The sequence below is a fragment of the Schistocerca piceifrons genome, chromosome 1 (genome assembly GCF_021461385.2).
Source record: "Schistocerca piceifrons isolate TAMUIC-IGC-003096 chromosome 1, iqSchPice1.1, whole genome shotgun sequence".
NCBI lineage: Eukaryota > Metazoa > Arthropoda > Insecta > Orthoptera > Acrididae > Schistocerca > Schistocerca piceifrons.
Window position 1 is genome coordinate 968,749,220 of NC_060138.1, and position 24,641 is coordinate 968,773,860.

Below are 24,641 nucleotides of genomic sequence, written 5' to 3' on the forward strand. Positions count from 1 at the left end.
ACAGCTGCCAACACCTAGCGCAAAGGCACTATTTTTCTGGTCGGAAGGCTTAGTATAGCACTGTACTCGATTGCATCCAGTCGCCTCCACCCCACATATTCCACATTTGCAGTGCATTTGCTCTGTTTTCTGCATGTCTGTGTATGTGCATGTGTTGTGGACACCTCTCAGGACCAGCAGTAGACCTGAGCCTTATGAGTGTGTGTGTTTATGTTCTCTCTTACCAATAACCTGCTGGTATTGATCCCAGACACTAGAAAAATACTTTAAAATTGATGGAGTAGTTGATTTACATAAAATGCTTTGAACTTCATCCGTCAGGAGCTCCATCATGCATAAAAACCACCCATTTCTTGTTCTTCTTAAACGTCTGCTATTACATCACAGAACATTCAAATCTACTACTATAAACCAATAAGGAGTACTAACCTCCTCGACATGGGCGCATCTGGAGAAATCTTGTGCACTTGGATGGGCGAGGACTCAGCAAGCTACATTCAATCATGAGATGTGGAATGTAGCAGTCTACTTCTGGTCAGCTGCAATTAAACTGGTAACAGTGCTGCAGGGCAGGTTGGTCAGAGACAGTGTGAGGCGATCTATCAGCCTCTAATTTTATCCTAAGACTGCGAGAATGCCCTGTGACTCCCATCTGCTTGGAGATAGATCGTAAATTATGCACTATGCTTGAGGTGCTAGAAATATGTAGAGCAATGTCTGGTATACTTTGATGATGTATATGTTTGAGAATTAACAATGAGTGGATATACTGCACAGTCATCTATCTACATTCACAATGATACTCGCAAAGTAGAGAAGGAGCGGTTTAGCGATAATACTGAAGTTGGGAAACATGCTTTTGCGTCATTGGTCAGTGCTGCAATTACTGTAAAATTGCTAAAATTGTTTGCATTATCAACTGAGACGTTTATTATTACAGTACATTGACTGTGTCTTTTCCATTACATCCATCCACTGGTACCCTGTTGTTTATCACATAATGATTGACTGACATCTCTTGTTTAAGATGGGGAAAGAGTTTTGGTGAAGGGCAACACTTTCTGGACATGGCTAGCACCGAAACAATGATCGCATACATGAGTGCAATATGAGGAATCAGTTGAAACGAACACAGAGCCATAAGCTATTCTGTTACGGTGACAGATGAGTTTAACTGTAGAGGTCTCAATCACCTTCGAACAGCAGTTTGGAAACGCTCCACAAAGCCGCCAAATTCTTCCAGTTTCCTCATATTGTAACTGTCTTTTATTTAAAATTATCCAGTGTGTGTGGTGTGTTATGGTAGCAGCAGCAACAACATGATTTACATCGTGCGACATCTAGTTTTCTGTAAGAAGCAATGCACCACACCAGAACGTGTTAATGTCAGCTTAGAACCTTACGCAGTCCTCGAAGTTGTGCCAGAAGAAACAATGTATGGCAGTGTACAAAGCATGTAACAGCAAAAAAAAAAAAAAAAAAAAAAAAAAAAAAAAAAAAAAAAAAAAAAAAAAAAAAAAAAAAAAAAAAAAAAAAAAATTGCAGCAGTTGCAAGAGGCATTTGACTGTTGCAGATAGGCTCAAAAAAGGTGACTCGTTTCGCGATATGAAAGTGCCAGAAATATGATTCACTAGTGGTTATAATCACTAAAAGACTTCTCCATTGGATACAATGTAGGTATGTGGTTAACTGGAAAGACTTGATCCCTAATCATAGAAATCATTTCTACCAGAAGCACAGCACTAGAGATCTGAAAAGCTAGTGTACATTTCTGGCAGTCTCAATCAGCACACGATCTACTGTTTGTGATCCTTCTCATCAACTGTCGCCTATAACCCAGTGGATATATCACCGAACCTCTCATGTGGCATCGATGCAGAATGCGTTACTAATACTGGAGAAATATGTAGCGGCGGTGTGAGGGAGTTGCAAGTACCAGCTTCGTACCACATTCCTTAGCCGAAAAATTTTCTAAATTCAGTAATTTTATTACAAGGTTGCACCATCAGCGACGTGTAACCGCACTGTTGGTTTGATAATACACACTCATATATATATACACATCTATATTCAATGTCGTGGTACTTGTCTGGAAAAAGCACTTCACTTGGAGGTGATGCAATACCTCAATTTATAAAGGCAGTATAGCTTTTAACATGGATACTTATGTACACCTGTAGAACCAAGACCGACTGTGATAGTAATACGGTCGTTGCGATCGTGTTTCTTTAACATATAGCGGTTTGTAAGACTATTACGCCTCTCTTTCTGAGACACAGTGGTACCACTTGCAGGAAAAACTTATGAGACATGTCCACCCATCGCTGATTTTCTCTCAGTATTGTTTCGTGTCGCCAGCAATCAGTTACTGGCGAAGTATTATACTTGGTAGTAGGGTATGCGCGATAGTTTTGCCTTGAGCATCAGGCTTGTAAGTATGTGTTTGTGTATTCTGACATGTGCAAAGGAAATGACTATGTCCAGTCGTAAGGAAGGTGTGGATCTGATGTGGAGCACTGTGATAGCAAAGGGAAAAATAAGACAAGTCATAAGAATGGTACAGATATCTCTATTTCCAGAGTCACTGCCGTCAGCAGTGGGTATTTCCGATACTTCGCTGATTGTCGAATGTAATATAAGAGATTGCGATCGTAATATTTAATTGTAAGTACAGTGATGAAATATGTATGCGGTCAGTTTCCTAGGACGATTCTGTCCAGAGGTGCATGGCACGTGGCCATGGTGGCCTGTGGCGCGAAAGATTCACAATTCCCACTAACGGCAGGCCTGTTGGGATGCAGGAATGTAGCTGACTTAAATTTGTCGTCCTCTATACGGCCGAATAGCGGACTAATACTTAGTATGTGTTAGACAGCTTTCGTGATCGCGTGGAAATTTGAGAAGATTCAATATGGACGTGTGTTTGCGCTGGACCTTTATTACCTCCCACGTAAATTGTCCGATTGACTGCGTCTGCACATTTCCCGCCTTTATTTGGCTGAGAGAACATCGATTGTGGTGTGTGCATCTAGCAGCTGAAAGACAGGTGGAAGACACATTTGCTGGTTCTCTAGACATGAGAAACACCTTAGCTGACTTCGTTAATTATAAAGATGGTTTGGAATCTGCTATATCACTGACAGCGAGTGAAAATATCAGTTTTTCCTCTATTTTTTTCGAGTTTTCAGGGAAAGATATTCACAGACAGGATAAGTTTCTAGTTACTCAGTGGTTTACAGCATGCTGCAACTCGCTGAAATTTCGAATTTCTAGAGAAATAATTTCCAGACTCTATTTTCGGAATTATGTGGTGCAAGCGATAGTACTATGCAATCGATATTGCTATGTGCTTGATATCGAGAAGTATCACGTAAATGGTATAATATTCTGGCAAACTGTGTGAAAATAAATGTGTTCTCGTAATCCCAGAGTCTGGAGATGGGTGTAGAAAGAAAGAAAGCAAGCAAGCAGGTGGGGGCCAGAAACAGTGACGCCTTTGTACCAAGGGGAACTGACACATCCTTTGTAAAATAGCCTTCACGGCATATGTACGAGTGTCTGGGGATCGCTACCATGTGCCCTATCATGAGAGAGGAACAGATTCAGCATATCGATAGCCGTAAGGGGAATGAAAGATTTTTCTTACGCGGAAAATTTGTGCGCTATAGATATTGAGATTCGTTCAACAATCACGGTGTAAAGAAGCGACACTTCCAGTACGTTGCCCGGTGTCAGACTGCGCCAGCAATCCTAATATTTAATTGTAGTTACACTAATAAATTGGTGCCTTGTTCCCAATATTCTTGTGAGTCTGGAGATGGCCGTAGAAAGTACAGCAGCAAGCAAGCAGTTCGGGGCCGGAAACAGCATCTCAGCGGACGCCTTTTTTCTGAGCTGGGGCTTGCCCATCCCTTGTACACCGGTTCTGAGAGTACAAAAAAGCTTCTGCCTTATGACGATTTGGTTTGCGGCTGCCCCTGGACGGATGAATAGTGAAATAATACCAAGTTTTCGCTGAGTCGCCATTGAGACCGTGTGCATCGCATGTATACTCTGTGGAAATTTGAGAATATTCAATACAACGAGTGTTCGTGCTGGGAGTATAGCGTTCAGACTCTTACCACTCAGCTCTTCCTGGGATGCGGAGTCATCCACCGCCAGTTGACCTTTATCTGGCTGACACGCTCTTCCGAAGCTGCAGTCATGAGCCATTTTTTACGGCGGCACAGTGGCACGGTGAGTACGTGGAATGTATTTGACGATTTGTAGACCACTTTTGCGGGGTTTAACTGTCAAAGCAATATGGCGTTTGTACAAAACAGTTCTGTCGCTGAAAGTCTCGCCTGCAGAAAAAAGTGGCGGACAGTGCTCCCACACCAGCAGCAACAGTAATTTCGCGGGTAAATTCAGTAAGAGTCAATCAGAATACTCCATTCATTCACAAGACGTCCTTCGTGCTGGGGCATAGGAGCCTCTGCAAACTGGTTCGAACAAGATGGAGGCAAGGGGTCTGCAGAAAGCTCTGAGAAAGCAAGTGTTCAAAGACAAGTTGAAGCAGACCATCCATTTCTGGTAGGGGTGCTGTCATTCATCCGCCACTGTGGCATTAGGACATCTCCAGACCAGTAGCTGTAGGACGCCGAAAATTCCCGCGATTTTTCTCTTCTGTAGCACAGTGCTACGAATTCTGTGCGCCTGATTGTTCTGACTTCCCCCATCTGCGCTTAGACTGTGCTCTCTTTCCAAACAACAAGAATGCTTTCATGATTAACGGTGTTTTCGCGAGCTTTTCACAGCCATGATGAGGGCTTTCAGTGGTGAGAAAAGTTTACCGTTTCTGAGACATATGTTGAAAGCAGGACGTCACGATTTCCAGGAAGGGAACACATGATGTTTTGTTAGGACCATCGGGAAGAATGTAATCGGTGTTGTTCTGGGCTATTTTCGTAAACATGTCTTCTTAAGACAAGAATTTCCTTGCAGACAGGCTGAGACAACACGAAAGCTCCTACACCAACTACAAAAGCTACCATTAACTATTTCTGTGACACTTTAAGATTTCCGAGAGGAAAACTTGGCTCTTATTTACATAGGCATGTGACATCAGTGTAACACTGACAACCTTTTAGCTGCATCTGCAAATGTGAGACGCTATGCAAGCATATCGCTAAGGGTGATCTGCTATGAATCTCTCTCAGCGCTGGACCCACACCTACGCGTCATCACACCAGCAACGGTGCCTAGGTGAACACGTATTTAGAAAGGTATTTCTCAGGTATCATATATGAAAGAGACGCCACTGCCTCATCCTTGTGGGACCTGAACTGACACCTGCGCGTGGTTCGGCAGCTGACAGCCGCGTCGTCACTTCGCGGGCGCCGCCGATGCATCCCGCCTCCTGAGAGCGTGTGCGGTGGCGTCCTGTGCGGTCCAGCTGACAGGGAACGGCGGGCGGTGCGTGCTTCGCGATCGAAAGATTTTTAACTGTGTAATTATGTGTGGTGTGTGTTTCATGACGGTATTCCTTGCGAAATCAGAATAAAACAAGAAAAGCGATCGATGGAATTACTTATCACAAGACCTGTATCTTTCCAAATAGCAGAGAATGATTAGCAAGAGAAATCTAAGCCCCGCAAACTGATTTTTTTAATAATAAAACTATACACCCCTGAATTTCCGTTTGTGGGATCCTTCCTCTCCACCGCAGAGCCGCCAGTTTCCAGGTAGAGGAGGGAAGGGGGAGAGGGGAAGGGGCGAGGGGGTGAGAATGGGGTGGCGGGGGCGGTGATCGATTTCCTGAAAAATTCTTTAAATAAATTAAAAAACTACATTCCATACACTGCCCTAAGTACAAACATCAAAAAAATTTTGCATCACCTTGGTTCCAGGAGTTTCGGAACTCGTACAGAAAATTGGAATAGAGATCAACATAAACATCGTTTCCGCCCTTTTTATTGCTCATGAAAACCACACATTGCATGTTGTACCACCATACAGCGAGACCTTCAGAGGTGGTAGTCCAGATTGCTGTACACACCGGTACCTCTAATACCCAGTAGCACGTCCTCTTCCATTGATGAAAGCCTGTATTTGTAATGGCATACCATCCACAAGTTTGTAAAGGCACTCTTGGTCCACACTGTCCCGCTCCTCAATGGCGATTCGACATAGATCCCTCAGAGTGGTTGGTGGGTCACGTTGTCCATAAACAGCCCTTTTCAATCTATCCCAGGCATGTTCGATAGGGTTCATGTCTGGAGAACATGCTGGCCACTCTAGTCGAGCGATGTTGTTATCCTGAAAGAAGTCATTCACAAGATGTACACGACGGGGGCGCGAATTGTCGTCCATGAAGACGAATGCCTCGCCAATATGCTGCCGATATGGTTGCACTACCAGTCGTAGGATGGCATTCACATATTGTACAGGTGTCATGACGCCTTCCACGACCACCAGTAGCGTACGTCAGCCCCACATATTGCCACCCCAAAACAGCAGGAACCTCCATCTTGCTGCACTCGCTGGACAGTGTGTCTAAGGCGTTAACCGAGACCGGGTTGCCTCCAAACACATCTCCAACAATTGTCTGGCTGAAGGCATATGCGACACTCATTGGTGAAGAGAAGGTGATGCCAATCCTGAGCGGTCCATTCGGGATGTTGTTCTGCCCATCTGTACTGCGCTGCATGGTGTTGTGGTTGCAAAGATGGATCTCGCCATGGAAGTTGCGCATCATGCAGCCTATTGCGCAGTTTGAGTCGCAACACAATGTCCTGTGGCTGCACTAAAAGCATTATTCAACATGATGGCGTTGCTGTCAGGGTTCCTCCGATCCATAATCCGTAGGTAGCGGTCATCCACTGCAGTAGTAGTCCTTGGGCAGCCTCAGTGAGGCATATCATGGATAGTTCCTGTCTCTCTTTACCTCCTCCATGTCCAAACAACATCGCTTTGGTTCACTCCGAAACGCCTGGATGCTTACCTTGTTGAGAGCCCTTTGTGGCACAAAGTAACAATGCACACGTGATCGAACAGCGGTATTGAGAGTCTAAGCATGGTTGAACTACAGACAACACAAGCTGTGTATCTCCTTCCTGATGGAATGACTGGAAGTGATCGGCTGCAGACCTCCTCTGCCTAATAGGGGCTGCTCATAACATGGTTGTTTACATCTTTGGCCAGGCTTATTGACATCTCTGAACACTCAAAGAGACTGTGTCTGTGATACAATATCCACAGTCAATGTCTATCTTCAGGAGTTCTGGGAACCAGCGTGATGCAATTTTTTTCATGTGTGTTATTCAACAATTTTCTATACATTGTGTAAATTGTTTAAACAATATTCCATACAGTGTAATCGAATTCCCTCCAAATCATCGATCAACTGAGTCCTTTTTCCAGTCAATTTCTGGTAGGGTAGGTGGTAGATGAGGGGTTTACCAGAGGGGGAGAGGTTAATTAATTGATCAATTAAATTTACTAATCAACCAAAGTGATAAGAGTGAGAGGCGCTGTTCCAATAACTCAGACCTGAATGTGTGCCTGTAGCAACGGCGGAGAGGGGACAGTTGGAGGTTTCCTGAGGGAGGAGGGGAGTGGGAGGGGATGGAGGAACAATAAGTTAATGACCTGTCAATCAAAAGGAAGGACCCTTTTAGCAGAACAATAGGTTAAGGACCTGTCAATCAAAGGAGAACAATAGGTTAATGATCTGTCAATCAAAGGAGAAAATTAGGTTTGCCCCTGAGCGCATACCTGCTCGTGATGTAGGCAACCCACACGAACAAAAGTGCTGCTGTCGTTGTTGTCCTACTACTTGCACATACTAATATGTGACCCAGTAATCATTCTATCTTTGTCTAGTCAGCTTGTGCTGATGGCATCTGACTTATTCTACTGATTTACAGGGGATAATTGTCTCTGTGTTAAAGATTCTTCTATTCATCATTTAATTATTTATTAACTGAATAACATAACATCGTCATTGATATACACCATGGTTGAGACAAATAGTAACATCACTACGATTTTGACAAAAATTTCCACTACGATTTAGACAAAACTTTCATTGACACAATACAATGAAGACAGAGACTTATTATCACTATGAGCACACACTGCATGAACACGAGGGAATAGCTGTGATTGCGTTTCGTCAACTTGCCACAACCCGTAATTCATTAGTCTAGAGTGCATGCTTTCAACTACACAAAATGAGAAATCAGATACAATAAGACAGGAATGTAATAAGAAAGAGAGTGTTGAAGAGACAGTAGAGACTCACTACTCACATTTAGATCTTTAATGAACATGAGGTTATCTTTTGCGTACAAGAAAACGTTTCACTTTCTAAACTTCTTCCATCTGTGTGTGCCTAGCTTACTGTGCTCGCCTATTGTGCCGATGACCATGTGGTCTTGGTCAAACACACCGTCTGGTATCCTGTTTGCAAAATCGACCTAACGTGTGTGTGAAAAGTGCCGCGAAGTGGCAAGGATTACTGAATCAATTCTGTTTGGCATCTGATTTTATCGACAGTGGGCAACAGCCACTTTAAGAGTGGCAGTGTGCAAATGGTCCACATGAAGCCTCATGGGTCACAAAGAATAAACTGTCACGAAATTCACTAGCCAGCACAGAGATCTTATCCTTCGTTAATATATAATAGTCAATTCACACGCTATAATGGCTTGCAGTTAGTGTAATAGGGGAATGTAAGAGGCTTAAACTTCAGCACTGGCTACCACGTAGTGTGGAACAAGGAACAGAGTCCTCTCCTACATATTTTAAGGCAAATCTTAATAAACTGCACAGAAAGCAGAGATGAAGTCTTTCCCTATGCAATGATGTTCTAGAAACAGAATGGTTTAGTATATTTATCAAATATTCAAATACCTTTGTCCTGAAATTGGACACAGACGTACTGAAGGTATGTCTGCTCCCTTACCTGTCTTCTTACACTCTGCCCCCCCCCCCCCGTCTGCCGAATTAGTGGGCATATAACGTTTTTACTGGGGTTCAGTTGAGGGGATGAACGCGCCAAAGAACTGCCGTGAGCAACCTCTCCACCTCCAAGCTTTTTTCAGTTAACCGACTATCACTGGTCACTACCTGTTTGTGTCCTCTCTCATTCCAGTGTAGAAGAAACTAAGTTCGTATTTGTTATATCCTAGCCAGTAATGCCACCCGAGCCCGCTGCCAAAAGGTTGGTAGCATCAAAGTCCGGACGCCGTCCGCATAAGCAGCGCCAGCGAGACAGGAAATCGCCGCAAGTCTGCGCGCGCCATCGCTGGCTTCTGGGTTCTTAAGCGCTGGAGTCGCGAGCGCTAGGACAGTTCTGTATTCGCCGCTCAGTTGTATACTCGCCACCGAATTGTGTACTTGCTAGTCAGTTGTGTGCTCATCGCAGCAGAGTTGTTGTTTGTCGTCAGCCGACGCTGACCTAGCCGCTCCGACTCGAACTAGACAGATTTCTGTAGACACGGAGTTCACCACTGTGTTTCTGTATCTTCGTAATAAAGATAAGTACCGACTTTTATTTAATCAGAGTGTTTGGGTTTTCATCTTTCTGTTTACTGTTCCAGCGGACCGGTCGGCCCGCTATTAAAAGTGTGGCGGTGACTTCGTAAGCCGTTTCTACAGCGAATTGTTTGTCGCTACGAACACCGCCACAAAAGTATTACTCTGTAGAACTTCTCTGCTACGAAACGTTGTCTGTTTCCCAACTAACGTTGACTATGCTAAGGGATGGAAGAGGAAGGACATGGGTAAGTATACACACAAACAGCGCTTCAGTACTTACCAAATGATATAAACTAAATCTCTACAACCTATTTACAATGGTTTTGCCTACTCTCATCCATCGACATGGGGTTGTGTGGCGCCCATGGCAGGGCCGCGTAATATGAAATGTGATGGAGTAGCCACCTGAGTTATTGCGTTCGCATCGTCGCGACTTTAATACTGTGACAGACAATCTTATATTGTTAGTATTGTTATGGAATGCTACAAATGGTGTCGTTTCAGTGTTTAGCGCTTCTCAGTACATCGCAGTGGAATCTGTCCTGCTGTCATATTTGTTGTTGCCTCTATCCTATGATGCAGGAGGCTCTTCCTCCTCCTTCCAAATGTTGTGGAGAGGATCAAATTAGGAATTATACAGTGCTTTAAAAACCTAATTGATCGCTTTAGTGTTTCTGTAGCAGTACTGGGAGCAACACATCTGTCCATCCTCACCCACAAATTGTTTAAGGGCATAGCATGTAACTGAGCTAAAATTCGAAATTTTCAGCTACCTCCAACGTGATGGACCTCCTTCCAAGCCACTTGACTGTGCCATTTTCCGCTAACAAGAGGCAAGGGGAAAAAGATTTCGAAGGGTTTTGAAAGTGAGCAGTTGTGGGATCGAATCCCACCACCTGTACCATCCTAGTGTCCACAAATAGAATACATGGAAAAACTGCCCACACACAAAGGGTATTCTTCTTCTTCTGTTTTCGAATGGGTCAGCTAAGGACAACGATATTCAACTTTTCAGCCTGGAGAGGGACTTGATGTTTGCCCAGTACTCCCGCATTCTCTGGCTATGTTTCTCCTTTCTCTCCTATGTCCAAAGGGCGCTGGTCTTTTTGTGGGGTGATCTGTCCTGAAACCTCGTTTCTTTTAGTATCCTTCTGAGAAGTGCTCGGTTTCTAATGTCACTTTCAGTTACTTTCAGTTCCTTGATGTCTTTCTTGACTTATATCAGCCACGGTGTCACGGTCTTCCTGCTCTTTCGGTAGTTGAGAAGTCGATTGATCAGTCTTGTTTGGTCCATCCTTGTGATATGTCCGTAGAAAGCGAGAATTCTCTTCCTGGCTATATCTGTGATTTTCTCAGTATGATTGTATAGCTGCTGGTTTGACTGTCTTCTGTACTCACCACCTCTTTTGATCAGTCCAGAATTTTTCGTAGGATCTTTCTCTCCTGAATCTCTAGTTTATCTGTGGGCCTTTCCTGTTCAGATTCAAGCATTCTGAGGCATATAGGGCTTCAGGGCGAATAACTTTTTGGTAGTGTTTTAGTTTGGAATTGCGAGATGGGCATTTCTTATTATACACATTCTTGGTTAATCGATATGCTAATTGTAACTTATTAATCTGAGCTGCTAGTGCTGTTCCTTCTAGTACATTAGGCTCCACCCATTCTCATAGATACTTGAATCTGTCAACTTTCTCAATTTCGCCTTGTTCCAGCCGTAGTTCACTGGGAGTATGACTGATGCTGGTGAGGTATTTTGTCTTTTCTACTGATAATTGAAGTCCTACCTTGGCAACCTGGAGTTTGAGAATATTGCTGCTTTACTGCTACTTCCACAGAGCTTGCTATGGTGCCAGATCATCTGCGAAAGCTAAACAGTCTACTACTAGTCCCTTCTGTCTGTGTCCCAGATAAATACCGCTCAGTATATTTTGTACTTCCATTTCTTTTCGCCACTCTCTGATAACCATGTCCACCCATTTCTTTCAAAATTCTCATAAGAGTGTGTCTGTCGATTGAATCGTATGCTTTCTTGAAGTCAATGAAAGTAACTATGTACTGTTTATTTGGTAGTTTAATTTGACTTAATACTGACTTCAAGTTCAGGATCTGTTCAGCACAAGAAAGTCTTTTCTATAAACCACCCTGATAATCTCCAAGTTTTGGGTCCAATTGAGGTTTGGCTCTGTTCAATAATGCCTTAGATAACATCTTATAGGCGACTGCTTTCAATGAGATCCCTCTACAATTGTTGATGTCAGTTAAATCACCCTTCTTGTGTAAGGCGTGGATCAGAGCAGATGTCCAGTCTCCAGTCATCTGGTAACTTCTCAATATCCCAAATGTTCAGTAGGATATCAGTCAACTTGCTGATTGCTTTGTCTCCAGCTGCTTCCACAGTCCTGCAACTATAGCGTCTTTTCCTGGTGCTCTGGTATTCTTCAGGGAGTGAATGATGTTTTTCATTTCTTACTCTGTTGGAGCGAGAGGTTTGGTTGTCTCTGACTGTCGTGATAGATAAAGAAGATTTTAGGGGACTCACAGTTGAGAAGATTCTCAAAGTACTTGGCCAATATGTGGCAGTTGTCATTGTCATTACAGGCTATGTTTCCATGTGGTCCTCTGAAGTATAAGGTGGGTGGGGCATAGCTTCTAAAGTTTTGCTTGAAACTTTTGTAAAAGTTTCTAGTGTTATTGTTACTGAGGTCTTCATCTAATTGATTCAATTGCTCCTGCATGTAGTACTGATGTATAGCCTGCCTGATGGGTATTGGTATAATTAATTAATTACTCAATCTGACAGGGTGAAGGAGTACTTACTAGACACCCACACATGGGGATTTACCTAGTATCCACTACTTCATTCAACATAAAAGAATGGTTAGTGTGTCATATGACAGACTATCACTGGACAGGGAGTAGTCACCTGAGCGTGAGAGAGAGAGAGAGAGAGAGAGAGGGGGGGGGGAGAGAGAGAGGGGAGAGAGAGAGAGAGAGAGAGAGGGGGGGGGGAGAGAGAGAGAGAGGGGGGAGAGAGAGAGAGAGAGAGAGAGAGAGAGAGAGAGAGAGAGATAGAGAGAGAGAGAAATTTCCCAGGTATCAATATCAAAGAGTTGCCACTACCTGTATCAAAGAGTTGCTTCCACTGACATCATATGGAAGGTGTGCATCTGGGAGCAGATCGAACATATGCTGCAACCAGAAGTAGCCACTTGAGGTGGAAAAGGACACCACTGTGAACAAAGGGGCTCATGCTTGTGGGTTGACCTGGCTGCCAGATGGTCACAAGAATATGAACAAAGTTGTTGAGACGCTATGGTCTGCTGATTTGGACAGGTTGGTGGGAATACTACCAAGTAGTGGCACGTGACAGGAAGTAGCCACATGGGGTGTGCTAATACCGTGAGATGGTTGGTGGTGTGGTGGCCAACAGTAGCTGCAGGGCCTGAGCAGGAAAGTGCAGTTTCTCAGACACTGGCACTTGGTGCAGCCTGGTGAAGCTGTTGGCGTGTGTGTGTGTGTGTGTGTAATTAGGTGCACTGAGTTACATTGACATCGATTTTGTGATGGTATTCCTTGCATGATCAGGAAAAAGCGAACTATTTAACTACTTCTTTTCGATGTATTTTACAAGACCTGCATCGTCTCAAACAGTGGAGAATGATAAGAAAGAGAAATCCTTTGCTATGTAATTGAATTTCCTGTCATGAGATACTTCCTCTCCAGTACAGACCCATCAGTTCCCAGATGAAGGAGGGTAGAAGATGCATGGGGAATTTTCCACAGGAGGGGGGGGGGTTAAATAATTGGTCAATTTAATTAATTAGTCAATTAATTTTATATCAAAAGAATGCTTGTATAGGTGAGGAGAAGGGGAGACGGGTTGTGGAGGAGGAAGGGGAGGAGGAGGGGAGAGGGATTTGGGAGGAGGAGGGGAAAAGATTGGGGGCTTTCTCAGAAGGACAGATTATCTCTAGGGCATCATAAATCAAACCTCAGGGGGTCAGAAACCAGTTAGCAGAACAACAGGTTAAGGGGAGGCAGAGGGGATCATAAATCAGACTTGCCCTGACTGTATGCAACCAACCCAAACATTTGTCTCGCAACACAGTTTGCCCTGCTACTTGCACAGATTGCTTCCACAGTTGGCAGCATATCCAGAATACCCCTTCTTCTCTCCACGATGTGGCATTAAAGATATAAAGTAGAGAGATTTAAACTTAGAGGGAAACAGACTTACAATGTTGTATGACAGGTGCTGAGAAGCAGTACGCAATGGTCACACACCTCTGAGTGAACAATAGCTTGGAGAAACGTGTCAAGTAGGTCAACAGACTGGTACCTTTGTCCAGCAGACAGACCTGGACCTCGAAATACACCTTTTGTTTCATGAAATATGATGTCATAGTGCCAGTATTCCAGAACTGGATTTTGGCCTCCCAGTGCCAGTATTCTGGGCTTTGGATTCTGGTGTCATAGACCAGTGCCAGTATTCGAAGTCAGTCATCTTCGATCGCCATCTTGGATTCCAATGTAATAGAGCTTGTGCCAATACTCAAGTGAGCCGCCATGAGAATAAATCATCTTGGGTTTTCGAATTTCCTGGCAGTTTATGCTTCGAACAACAATCCTACTTCCACAGGACTAAGCGAAAAATGTCAAAATTTGAATTTACCGCCAATTTTTGCACTTCCAGTCATTTCATACATAGAGGAATAGACACTTGTCAGACAGGTGAGGCTAGAGGAGAGGGGGCAGAAATCCCATCACTTAGCGATGACATTGGTGACACACACTCTGTGCCAGAACGCCCCATATGTACCTACTACTCTCGCCTTCGAAGATCCCAATATTCCTGGTTTGGTAAGCACTCAGATACCGCAGTGAACCTTGACTGGTCCACTAAATCATCGAATCTTAATCTCATAAAAAAGTCCTGGATTATTCTGAACAGCATGTGAAACACCGCTGCTGGCATATTCACAATCTGGTCGCTACGCAGGATCAAATCAGTGAATGGGTTTAGCTAGATATGATGTACCAGAAGGAATGCAAACTCTCTTTCTCACTTAAATGAGGCCATTCCCAAGGCTAGAGGTAGCAGTGAATGGTATAGTGTGATGTCTCCTGAGGGAGACTAATTTTCTGTATGAGTTGATCAAATGATCTTGAATGTACTGATGCAGGTGCGGAATTTACGTCTGTATGTTTAAAAATCAGAATGTTCCTCAAGATCGCTAGAACGGAATTTTATCGATAAAAAATATTGTGAGTCTGTACACTTATTAATCTGTGTGTCATAATACGTTTCCTAACTTTGATTCCTATCAACTCGAAAGAGCTGAACTACAATGGGGACTTGATGAAGGAATGATTACACTATCAAACACAACAGCCGTCAAAATCGGAAAGATAAGTGGTGAAAAGTGGCTCATTCTTTAGACTAGGCCAATATTTGTAGAAAACGATGATTGGTAACAGCGTGTACAACGTGTCTTGGCCACTATCGTCTGATGTTGATATGACTGTATTTTCTGGTGTTAAGGATTTATGGTTAAGAACTGTTTAAGGGCCCAAAAGGATCTGAATTAAACTGTCACTCTTGAAGAAATTTCTATCGGCTAACACACTGAAAATTTGGTTCAGGCCGTGAGAAACGCCATAATGTCTCAGTTTACACAAATATGCTCAGTTTAACGACGACAACAACAACAACAGAAACTGCAGGGGCTCCAATCATCATTAAAGTGATATATAAGTTTTCAAACATTGATGTATACTGCATAATATGTTTAATGAAGGTCAAACGTGTGGTTTGTTAGTTAAGTAAGTGCAAAACTACAAATTTAGAGCTCAGGGGTTCAGTTACCTGTCAATCACATAAGTTTTTCATGGCATGTATCGTATTTTTCTTCTCTGACAGTACCTTGTTAATGTAAAAAATGGCAAGTCGCGCCATGTTTCAGAATCTACGTTAAACTAACATTACCTCCGTAACTGACTGGGTAAATCAATTCCAATGGGACAGTTCCAATTAAGGCGCTGCCGCATTCAAATCAACCTTCTGGTTGAAGATTGCTTTACCTCACGTTATTCATTTAACAAGCATGACGGATATTCTCATCTTTGAACGAAGTCTTCAATTTTCATGAGACAATTAAAAATTTGACCTTTTATTCTTTAAGAAGAATTGTACACTACATTTAAGATTTGTCACCTATATCATATATTTGGTTTATTTATGAATTACATTTTACGCATTCTAAACATAAGATATGAAATATTTAGCACTAGTTAACATAATAGTAACATTTATGCATCAAGGATGGGAAGAGAGTGGGAGAACTATGCCTGTATTTCTTTGAAAGCAAACAAGAGCTCACTACTGCTGCAGCTGCAGTTTTAGAAGATCATCGAAATATTGCTGTACCTCAAAAGGAAGCGGATTAATTTTTATATAAAATAATAAAGAACTATCTCTACAGTGTGATGTACGTATTTCTACTCTGGTATACTATAATTTATTTTGTGAAATAATTGTATGTTCTAAATGAGTTGGTACTGAGAAATCATAGTATTGTAAAATTGCAGAGTACTTATTATTTATTTCAGTGTCTATTATAATAAAACCACACATAATACTTTGTTAGATTAGATAATGTTTCATGCAACATGTCATGCATTCGATAAATAACAGAGGATGCTACGTTTATTATTATCTTAAATCAATGACTTTTCTGCATTCACATAGTGCCCACATCACTCACATTGTGCTCAAGTAATTGAATGTGCATTACGATTTTCCCTGTGCAGACGTTCTTTTTTTGCATTCAACACCTATTAACTCGTAATTGTAGGAGTAGAACACAGAAAAAATTGCTAAAGCATGGGCGACATCTCGAGAGGGGAAGAATGGAAATGTGAGAAGTGTTTCTATACTGATACTTGCTCATAGTTGTGATGATGATACTTCTGCAAGCACTACGAATTTTTATGCAATGTTACCTGAGTTACAATGTGAATTTATAGCTGTAGTACGCAAAAATAGCAGGAAATACAAACCTGTGGCAGTAAAGGAAACTCAGACAATTGAGCAAAGCTAAAAGTGGAGTGAAAAGTAAAACGCTCTTCCCATCTGTAATGACTACTTCTTGAACCCAATAACGAAACAAAGACAGAATGTGTGCAATCTGCACTGTTGCCAAATCTCCCACTGCTCTCCCCTCCTTTCTAAGCCAACTGGGTGATGTGTAAATGATGAGAAAATAAAAAAAAAATGGGGGATGGGGATATGTCCTATTGGCTGAGACATACGAGAACAGCCTGCATTGTTGCCAAATTTATCCATTGTGGCCAACACAATGTCATCATAATGAAACATAGCGGATCCAAGAAGGCAGAAGGTCACCAAGACATCAGATGCATATCCTGTTGTATGAACCTGCCCAAGGTCATCCTTATAATGTTGCAATGTAAATGTATGCGGTGCATAATTTAAAAAGTATGTATCTTAGGGATGTTTCTGACATGTATATACCAGTAACACACTAAAAACTATGCTACAATGCTTCCCAGAATTTAAGATAGGTATAAAATGGCACAAAATTCAAAAAGGGAAGACAGCCCACTCGTTTTATGTTTTAAATGATATGGTATCCTATATTTTACATTCACCACCGTCAGACATGAAGCACAACGTTTGTATACATGGAAGACGAATTAGAAGTTGTACTCACATTAAACGTGTGTGTTTAACACCAGCCTATATCAGAGGCGCTTTATTTGATGTCTCAAGCATTAGCAAACTTTTTACACACTTCAGATACATCGCTAACATGAGTCTGGCTGCTGGGTAGTACATGTCTCAAGCTGATGGCGATGTGCCCTGATGACATGTGACCAGCTGCGCCATTCTACACTGTGTGCGCCTTTTGTGTAGGTACCTGACACACACCTGCATTCTTCGCTGCCTCGCCGTAGATTGAGGATTGGTGCAACTGTGATTTATCAAGTGACCCTGCCACCCCCCTCCCCTTTCAAAACCTAAAACTGGTTGCCACCCCAGTGCACTATTTGCCTCTCCCCCATGTCACTCGACGCCCTCTTGTGAAATGCTCCTGGCCAGGTGAGACTTTGCTGTACCATCACACTGCAGCTGTAGTTGCCTTGAAATAGCAGACAGAGACTTTAGATAATACATAGCAAATGCTTCCCCTCATCACACTAAATTTAATAGCCAGATGTTTTCCAAAGCTAGCTACATACCTTATCACCATGATTTATTATCCAATTAGGACTACCCAGAGACCCTGGTTGGCCGATGCTCTTCCAAGAAGCTTGTTCCTTATCACTATATTTTTCATTCTGATGGTTGCCAAGACCATTTACCTTATTACTACATTCATTACCCAATTTGGGCTGCCCAGGGATACTGGTTGGTACATATGCTTAAAAGAACATGTTATAATTTGGCTGCCAGATGCTTTTCCAAGAAGTGTGCAACAATTTTTCACTCCTCTGACTACCAAATGCTTTTCTGAGAAAAATGTTCCTTATCACTACAATTTTTCCATGCTCTTACCCCACGTGCTAGTTTTCAGCTTACCCACTCATTTTCCCATATTGGCCAGAAAGTTTATTTGTTATTTATTACTTATTTATTTAACCTGATGTCATAAGGGCCATCTGGCCCTCTCTTACATCGAACCAAGGTTTCACACATACAGTACTTTTTTATATCATTACTATGTAAGAAATAACAATTTTAACATGAAATATAGAGTTAAAATGATTTGAGTGTCTATAATGACAGTGTGAGTAAATAATACTTACTATGAACTAATAAAGTTAATACTGACAGTACTTCTACTACTGCTGCAGCTGCCACAAATAATAATAATAAATAATAATAATAATAATAATAACAATAATAATAATAATAATAATAATAATAATAATAAACCTGACATCATACTCACCAATAAAAAGAAGAAATTAACACAACTAATCGAAATATCCATACCTAATACAACAAATATACAGAAGAAAACAGGAGAAAAAAACTTGAAAAATGCATCCAACTGGCTGAGGAAGTCAAAGACATGTGGCATCAGGATAAAGTTGGCATCATACCAATTATACTATCAACTACAGGAGTCATACCACACAATATCCACCAGTACATCAACTCAATACAGTTACATCCAAACGTATATATACAACTACAGAAATCTGTAATTATTGATACATGTTCAATTACACGAAAGTTCCTAAATGCAATGTAACATATACCGTACAGTTAAAAGTAATTCACGCTTGATCAAGGTCCGCGTCACTTTCCATTTTTAACCAGACATAACGTCTGAGAAAGGAAAGAATAATAATAATAACAATAATAGTAATAATAATAATAATAATAATAATAAAGATAATAAGAATACTATATAGTAATAATGATAATGCTAGTAATAATGACAATAATAATTATGATAGTGGCCAGTATAAAAATAATTTGTAAGTGTACCAAACAGATCTTTTCTGATACAGTGAGTTTTGGGGAAAGGGAATTTAAGGAGACTGCTCTAGCAAAAGTACTGGGAAATGAGGAAGATCTGATTGGAAAGAAGGATGTATAGGGGTAACAATGGTGTACAAGGACAATGGTAATAATTTTTGTTGCTTAAGTAGATATGCCATTAGCTGTCTTCTGAAACTGGAGATGTTATTCATTTCTCTAATACAATGTGGGAGGCTATTCCAGAGTTGATTTTCTGCTACTGTGGAGGACTAGGAGAAAGTGGCTGAATAACACAGTGGGACACAAAGGCTTTTTCTCTGAAGGGAATGGGTGTTTCTGCTATGTTGTTCAAACAACATTGTTATTGTCGAGATGAGACATTGGGGACAATGTATGTTAATAAGACAGTAGAGAAGAGAGAAGGTGCAAAATCTCTGTGCTTGTCTGTACTACCATGACAGCTGTACATATGAGGATGAAATATAATCAAACAGTCACACATCACAGGTATAACAAACACTGGCCTTCGTAACCATTTCAGACGCAATGAGCCTCCCTGCGAAAGGCACTGCTGGATGACATCATTCTAATCAATAATTGGAAGTATAAGTGTTTGTACAACTTTCACTTTCAGGTAAAGAGGAAAGAGCTATTTTTATTTTTGTAGGCATGGAGAGGTGCGGATGCCATATCCTGCGCCCATCTTAATAGTGTGCATGGGTCAGTGTTGAGATTCTCGATAGCTGTCTTCACGTTTATTGGTATTACGCTTAGATACAACTGGGGGTCATCAGCAGAGATGTGGTATTTGCAACTAGACAAAATTGATAACACATAATTGACATGCAATGAAAAGAGAAAAAGACCTAATACTGAACCCTAGGGGACGCCTAATACTACCTGTGTCCACTGTGACTTAATGGCGCCACATATGATCTCCAGCTGGAACATCAGGTATGAGTGAAACCACTGCACTGAACTTTGCAAGAAATTTAGCCTGCTGTTTGGCAAGTAAAATGTCGAAGTCGATAGTGTCATAATCTTTCTGAAGTCTAAGGAGCACATGATAGTCGCATCTTGTACACCCATAGCAAGCTTAAGGTCATTTGTTACCTTTACTAAGACAGATGTTGTGCTCTGATGTCGATGGAAAACTGATTGATATTCGTCTAGTACGTTGTTTGTAGTTAGGTAGTTTGTCAACTGGTCATAAACTAAATCAGAGGCTACTGTAGCAACGTTCTTTTTAGATAGTGGCTTAACTACTCCCTGTTTCCCAGCCTCAGGGAAAACAATTGTGGTTAAGTAGTCGTTAAAAATATGTGTTATAGTGGACAGTAGTGGGTCAATAATAAGCTTAATCATTTGGACTGCGATGCTGTCGTGTCCAGCAGATTCTGATCTAATATGCATGATGATATTTTTTACAGTACGGCAACTGACAAACTCTAGATAGAGTTTTTCAAAGCTACAGTCATTTATCCGCATGAAGTAATCAACGAGTCTGTTTCGCTTGTGGTTCAATTGTGGTTGTATGTAATGTGAATTACGAGTTCAGTTCTTTGGCTGAGACAGCCCCCAGGGGAGTATATATACTCTAAAAAAGGGAAAAAAAGTCCCACCAAGAAGTAATTATCCTAAGGTGCGGAAATCGGTAGATGTGACTTACATTTCCAGACAAATAACTGATTAAAATTTCAGAAAAAAATGGACGATATATTCAAGAGAGAGAGTTTCACAAACTGAGGAAGTCAATAACGTGTTGGACTACCTCTCTGCTCTTTATGCAAGCTACAGTGCGGTTTGGCATTGATTGACAGAGTTGTTGGATGTCTTCTGTTATCTCTGTTTTCCTTAACATTCGTACAAATTTTTTTCTTATCGTCTAATATTGTTTCGATTTCATGAAGCATTGCAGTCACCATATACATGTGATTCAAAACGATTATAGTATTGCTATCTTCACAAACACTTGTAGTCTTCCTTTACTCCTGGAGGTATCTTTGTGTCAGCATCTTCAGAGATCTGTAATATATATATATATATATATATATATATATATATATATATATATATATATATATATATGTGTGTGTGTGTGTGTGTGTGTGTTCACTGGGCCCCCATACTCCTACTGGCCAAATTCCAGCATTTATTCACACACTGGCATTTTTCGCTGTGTGATCAGGATATGGGTGTTTACAGTGTGTAGTGTTGCCAGTTGTCGCTATGTGTTTATCTTTCGTCTTTTGCTTGTGCTGCGAACGGGGGGGGGGGGGGGGGGGGGGGATAATATGACCTCACGAAACTTGTGCTACAAAAACTGTTTCTAATCTGAATGCAAGAGGAAAACCATGAGATAACGTATCATAGTAACATAATTGTAACTTTGTAACTACTACATAATGCATTTATTTATACATTATTGGCCACTGAAGATGCTTCACAAATAAAAGAAGCAAAATGTATATGGCAGAGGACAAACAGCCTTTAATTTAGTTGGAAAGACAGAACATACCTCCACGAATTTTGAAGCAACTAAGGAATGACGGAAAACGGAAAAAATTAAGATTATAGTCTCTCAATGATCAATGCAAGCAAGGAACTATGACTTCTGAGAACTTCGTTGATCATTGGAATATTTATATTAAGACGTTTAAGATTTTTGTCCAGAGTTTCAGCTGTTTGAATTTTCGTATTATCTATTTCGGTGTATCACCCAACGTTGCGTTTCTCGCTGACTGAATTTTCAGAAGTTCGTTGTTCGTTTGCATTCCTATAGTTATACATTCAAGACTTTCACTGAGAGGTAGCTTTCGCATCAATGTACAAACGGATGTTTGGTTTGTGAGTCACCTCCTTGGAATGAATGCATGACATGCATGAGAATTTATCCATGGTATGCAACGTACTGGGGCTGTTACATATTGGTACGCTATATTCTAAAAAGAAACTTTTGGAAGTTTCGTCTATATCACCCGTCATTCAATTTTCTTGTTGTATCAGTAACAAAAATACTGTACTGTGTGTAACTCAAGCCCTCTGCATATAGTTACGAATTCATCTAATACTATTTCAGTTCCTACAAGTGGTTCATAAATGGTTTTTAAATTCATACTGTCGAGTTTGAAAATGAAAATAAGGTTTGTGTCATTACTTACCAACTGCTTCAGATTCCTAGAAATTACTTATACTTTTTGATACAACAACTACAAATACCACACTTTATACTGAAACAAGGTAGGCAATTCAATATTTCTTCTGTTACCCAAGGACAGTACTGCTTCTGATCGAGACGTCAAATTCCCGACTGATCAATTTATTATTTCTGATAGTGGTATGGCAAGCACGCATCTGTCTAACCCCTCCCCCAAATTTTTTAAGGACATGGAAAATTGAGCTGAAATTTTAAATTCTCAGCTACCTCCGATGTAATGGGCTTCCTGCCAAACGACCGAACTGTGTCGGTACTCATCAATAGCAGATAGGAAAAAATCCGGGCAGTTGTGGGATCGCATTCCGGAATTTCCCACCTGTCCTACAGCCCACCATTATGATACAAGGAAAAACAGGGTGGCATCAAAGAGGTGCCGGCACCCGAAGCTTCTGTTTGCGGGATTAATGCGGCTTCCCGTCTGTTTGGGCTGAGGGCATGGTTCCGGTAGCGAGGCCACGACCACAGTTTCGACGCGCGCGCACTCCTTACGACCCAGCCGGTAGTGCAGCTACTACAAGGGATGCACGGCGCTTCCGGTCTTACATCATAGCTGCAGCGCAAGCAGAAGAAAGTGACCACAAGGTCATTATGTGTGGTGAGTGTTCTATGTTGACAGTATTCTTTGTAAGATAAAAAAAAAAAATCACGCGAGACACTTTCTTGATGAATATGAAGTAGGAAAGGGGCAATTCTGTAGTGTATTCAACGTGAAATCTAACAGAAACTCCATCGGCTCTTCGTACTACGTCCACTTCGGGGAGTCCTACTTGTTTTTCGGTTGAATGTAGCCGTATTTCAATATTTCACATTTGTATGTGAATGCATATGTACATTGTTTCAATATTTCACATTTGTATTCGTGTGTATGTGTGTGAATGACGGACCTTTCCGTTGGTGGGATAGTTTGTGTGCGTCAGCGATACAGTTGGCCGTACTGTAGGTGCAATCACACCGGAGGGATATCTGTTGGCAGGCCAGACAAACGAATGGTTGTTGAAGAGGGGTAGCAGCTTTTCCAATATTTACAGGGACATTAGCCTGGACGGTTGACTGATCTATCATTGTAACATCAACCAAAATGGCTTTGCTGTGCTGGTACTGCGAATAATTTAAAGCACCCGTAATTTTTCTCGAGGGCATGCAGCTCTACTGCATGGTTAAATGATGATGGCATCCTCCTGGGTAAAATATTTCGGAGGTAAATTAGTCCCCCATACGAATCTCCGGACGGGGACTACTCAAGAAGATGCTGTCGGCAGGAGAAACAAAACTACCGTTCTACAGATCAGGCCCTTCAATCACGCAGGTAGGTCAGAAAATTTGAAAAGGGAAATTGATATGTTCATGTTAAATTTAGTGGGAATTAGCGAGGTTCGGTAGCAGGAGGAACAGAGCTTTTGGTCAGGCGAATACAAGACTGTAGTTACAAAATCAAATAGGGGTAATGCAGGAGTAGGTTTAATATCGAATAAGAAAACAGGAATGCGGTTAACCTACTATGAACTGTAAAGTGAAAGATTTCTTGTAGCTAAGATAGACATAAAGCTAACATTCACCACAGTAATTAAAGTTTATATGCCAGCTAGCTCCGCAATGATAAGGAGATTGAAGAAATGAATGATGAGATAAAGAAAATTATTCAGATAGTTAAGTGAGACGAAAATTTGTGACGGGGGACTGGAAATCGGCAGCAGAAAAAGGAAGAGGAGGAAAAACAGCAGAAAACGGAAGAGGAGGAAACATTGTAGTTGTATACCGACTGGGTGATAGGAGTGAAACAGGAAGCCGCTTGGTAGAATTTTGCACAGAGGATAATGTTATCGTATCTAACACTTGGTTTAAGAACTATGAAGGAAGGAATAGACCTTGAGACATCGCAAGGTTTACGGTTGATTATATAATGGTAAGACAGCGATTTCGGAACAAGATTTGAAATTGAAAAACATTTTCAGTGGGAGATGCGGACTCTGACCGCAATTTATTAGCTACGAACTACAGATTAAAACTTAAGAAATTACAAAAGGTAGGAAATTAACAAGTTCGGACCTGGAAAGGTTGAAATAACAATAGGTTGTTGGGAGTTTCAGAGGGTGCATCAGGAAATATTGACTAGAATAGGGTAAAAGAGTATACTGGAAGACGAATGGGTAGCTTTGAGAGACGAAATAGTGAAAGCAGCTAAGGATCAAATACGTAAAAAGACAAGGCCAAGTAGAAACCCTCGGATAACACAGGAGATATGGAATTTAATTGACGAAAGGAGAAAATATAAAAATTCAGCAAAAGAAGCAGGCGAAAGGAAATACGAGCGTCTAAAAACTGAGACTGACAGGAGGTGCAAAATGGCTCAGCAGGAATGGCTAAAGGACAAATGTAAAGATTTAGAA